The sequence below is a fragment of the Octopus bimaculoides genome, chromosome 24 (assembly GCF_001194135.2).
Source record: "Octopus bimaculoides isolate UCB-OBI-ISO-001 chromosome 24, ASM119413v2, whole genome shotgun sequence".
Classification (NCBI taxonomy): domain Eukaryota; kingdom Metazoa; phylum Mollusca; class Cephalopoda; order Octopoda; family Octopodidae; genus Octopus; species Octopus bimaculoides.
In genome coordinates this window covers 13,041,274-13,045,954 of record NC_069004.1, presented here as the reverse complement: position 1 = coordinate 13,045,954, position 4,681 = coordinate 13,041,274, and positions in this window count along the sequence as shown.

Sequence of the window (4,681 nt, the reverse complement as noted above, 5' to 3'; positions counted from 1 at the left end):
GCCAGTCCATCACAGGATTACTCATTTTAATGAGCAGAGTGGACTGGAGCAACATGAAATGAAGTGTTTGGCATTAGGAAGGGCATCCAAGAACCAAGCCAAAACAGGCAAATAGAGCCTGGGCAGTTCTTCAGCTGGCTGGCTCCTCTCAAACCGTTCAACCCATGCCAGCATGGAAAACAGATATTTATTGATGATGATGATGATCATCATCATCATTTAACATCCGTTGTTCATGCTGGCATGGGTTAGATGGTTTGACCAAGGTTGGCAAGCTGGAAGGCTGCACCAGACTCCAGTCTGATTTGACATGGATTCTACGGTTGGATGCCCTTCCTAACGCCAACCACTCCAAGAGTGTAATGGGTACTTTTACATGCCACCAGCACAGGTGCCATTTGTATGACACCGGTATCTGTCACAATTGTGATTGTGTGTGTACTTGGCTTGAAGGGTCTTCTCAAACATGGCATAATGCCAAAGGTCTCGATCATTTGTCATTGTCTCTGTGAGGCCCAACACTCAAAAGGTACTTTTCAAGTGCCACTGGCATTGGCCACTTTGCCTCCATGAGGCTCAAAGCTCAAAAGGTGCTTTTTACATGCCACCATTATATATATATATATATATATATATATATATATATATATATATATCCTGCAATTATATGATAAGAATTCCACAAAGGGATGTTTAAGCTTTAAGATAGGTGAGGAAAATAACTCGGATGATATCAGTTAATACAAATTTCTTTAAAATAAACACAATACCTTTATGACTGGATCTTGTGTTTGTTAAGGCCAACTGAAGAATGTTACAGACATGTTTTGATCTTGTTAAGTCTCATCTATATATTTATATATTATATAATGAAGTTTTTGAAATCTCAATAATTTATTTTCTGTGATTATTACAATTTTTTTCAGGCTGTTCTCCTCTTTTATAACCTAAATCTAAATATTCACTACTTTGTACATTAAGTAAACAAATTGGAATGTGAGGGTCTAATGTGCTTTGGGTATTGAGCCCTAATTTCTATGGTAAAGCACATCATATAGTATGTGAGTGTGTGTGAGTGCACACACACAAACATACATATATATACATACAAATACATGTGTGTATGTGTATGCATACACACACACATGCACATGTATAGCTAAGTATGGCTATGCAGTAAGAAGTTTGCTTCCCAACTACATGGTTCCAGGTTCAGTCCCACTGCTTGCCATCTTGGGCAAGTATCTTCTATAGTTCTGCTATAACCTCAGGCCAACCAAAGTTTTGTGAGTTGATTTGGTAGGCAGAAACTGAAATAGCCATCATATATATATATATATATTATATGTTTGTTTGTGTCTGTTTATATCCCTATAACTTAGTGGTTCAGCAAAAGAGACTGATAGAATAAGTACTGGGGTTGATTCAACCAACTAAAAATTCCTCATGGTAGTGCCCCAGTATGGCTGCAGTCAAATGACTGAAACAAGTAAAAGATAAAAGATATATACAGAATGTTTGTCTGCACAAGATGTTTTCCTTCAACCCTGTTGTATATTTGTTGATGAGTGTATATATGTATGCGTATGTATACCTAGTTGTGTATGTTTATACACACACAAATGTTCAGTGCAATTTTAATATCACCTCCACTCTATTACTTCAAAAGCTGAACCAAACTTTGGTTTATACCTTCACCTTCAGTGGTTCCTAATCTAATCTGTGATAGTTATGGTGGGGTGGTAGTTGTGGTGTGTGTAATGGTGTTGGGGTAGTATGTTAGTGTATATTGATACATATGGGGTAGTGTTGGGCAGCCCTGATCCATTTCCAAAAGTCTCCTTTGAACAACATCATTGACTAATGTAGTCTTAGGTAGACTGTACTCATAACTGGAATTTACTTAATTATAGGTCTATTGATCAGAGCTGTTCCAGAATAAAGGACGCTCCATCTATGACCATTCTGTCTTATTTTCAGACATGGTATAGTATTATTCAATGTGTGCAGCTTTGTTTTATGATGGTGGGGTGTGACTTGAGGGAGATTTGGCTGCTATTTCTAGTAGCTTAAACGACCATTTAGAGGCCTCGCCCATGTTGATGATAGTGGTTGATAAACATTGTCCATGACAGTTCTGCAGAACCTGGAGCTTTAATATGATTGCAATGTTTCTAGGCAGTAAGCTGGCAGAACCGTTACCACTCCAGGCAAAATGCTTAGAGGAATTTCATCCGTCTTTTCATTCTGAATTCTAATACCATTGAGGTCTACTTTGCCTTTCATCGCTTTCAGGGTTGATAAAATAAATACCAGTTGAACACTGGGGGTCGATGTAATCAACTTACCCTCTCCCCCGAACTTGCTGGCTTTATGCCAAAATTTGGAACTAATACAATTGCAATATTTGACTTTAAAATAAAAATGTGAGAATAGAAATACGCTAATGTCCTAATGTCTGAGATGGAGAAATGGTAAATTCTCTCAGTAATGAAGGGAATTATAAGATTTGTATGGGTTGGCAGTTTTGTTAGCCTTCGTTTACTTCCTTATTCATACGTCTGTATGTGGGTGTGCACACACGCTTGTGTGTATGTGTGTGTGTGCACTTGTGTCTGCATATGTGTCTAGAGATATATATATGTATATATATATATATATATATATATACACACACACACACACACACACACACACACACATTCATGCTTTTGTTTGTGGGTTAACAAGACAACCAATGGTTTCATGTGAAGAGATCTTCACAATTGTTCAAGCATACCATATGGAAGTATAGATACTCATCTCCATTTTGGATGAGAATATATATATATATATATATATATATATATATGTGTGTATATATATATGTGTGTGTGTATATATATATATATATATTTCTTTTTTGTAATAGTAAATCTCAAAAAACACATATAAAGATATAAATAATGAAATTTAAATGTGGGGTTGAAATTCCCTTTTGGATAGAAACATTGAAGGCTGCCCATTGAATGTGAACCTACATCTTTGACTTTTTCAGTCCAAAAGTGTTTTACAGCCCAGTATTTCCATGCTATTTTTCATAGCGTTATGTGTGTGTTTCAAGATACCTATTCCAAAAAAGAAATATTTCACATTCTCTTGAAAGTTTATAAAATTACTATGACATCAAAAATATACACACATGGAAAATGTGTTATTGACTAGTCCCCTCCCCACCAAGTTTCAGGCCTTGTGCCTTCAGTAGAAAGGATTATTATTATCATTATTATTGATTTTGAGGTGGGAGAAATAGTCAAGGATGCCCTGCATAATTTAGTTCTGTTGTTTTATGTTCTGACGTCAAACCTCACCAGGTTTGACTTTGCTCTGTCTTCTTCTGGAGAAGATAGTCAATAAATAAATTAAAAAAATAACCTAGGGTTAGATTTTGACTCTCCCTTCCCTACAAACCTGAGTGTTGGTATGACAGAAGCAATGTTGAGCAGAACTGTGTGAAACTTATGGTCTCTGGTCTGACATGTCTCTTTTTGTTCCCCCTCAGATCACTGAAGTATTGTACTTGTAATTTACTGACCATGGAACAACCCATCATCATCATCATCATCATCATCATCGTTTAACGTCCGCTTTCCATGCTAGCATGGGTTGGACGATTCGACTGAGGACTGGTGAAACCGGATGGCAACACCAGGCTCCAATCTGATTTGGCAGAGTTTCTACAGCTGGATGCCCTTCCTAACGCCAACCACTCAGAGAGTGTAGTGGGTGCTTTTACGTGTCACCCGCACGAAAACGGCCACGCTCGAAATGGTGTCTTTTATGTGCCACCCGCACAGGCCAGTCCAGGGGCACTGGCAACGATCTCACTCGAAAATCCTACGGGAGCCAGTCAGGCGGTACTGGCAATGGCCACGCTCAAAATGGTGCATCTCATGTGCCACCTGCACAAGAGCCAGTCCAGGGGCACTGGCAACGATCTTACTTGGCTTGCCGGGTCTTCTCACGCACAGCACATTTCCAAAGGTCTCGGTCATGCATCTCACAAATGGCCAGCATGGACAGGTAGGCATACAACCAGTATGTCAGTACATGCTATGGCCTGATCCAGAGTCGGATCAAAACCAGTTGAATGAAAATGAATTTATTTAAATATTTACATTCTCCACCCCCAATCCCCACCCCCATTAAAAAAAAATCAGCCTTGTGTTTAATCAAAATAAATTGTTGTTATTGAAAGGGTAGTGGATCGAGAGAATTGGTAGAGCAACAGAGAAAATACCTTGCGATATTTAGTTGCATCTCTAAGGCTGCAAGCTGGCAGAATTGTTAGCTAGCACGCCGGACAAAATGCTTAGCAGCATTTCAGTCATCTTTACGTTCTGAGTTCAAATTCCACCGAGGTCAACTTTACTTTTCATCGTTTCAAGGTTGATAGAATAAATACCAGTTGAATACTGGGGTCAATGTTATCAACTAGCTTGCTACCCTGAAACTACTGGCTTTTTGCCAAAATTTGAAACCAACATTAAGTTGCATTTCTTTATGTTTTGAGTTCAAATCCTGGATGTCATCTTTGCCTTTTTTTTTTCTCATTTCTTTTTTCATTGTTTTTTTTTCCCCATTTTTCCGTTGCCTTTTTTTTTTTCTCATTTCTTTTTTCATTGTTTTTTTTTCCCATTTT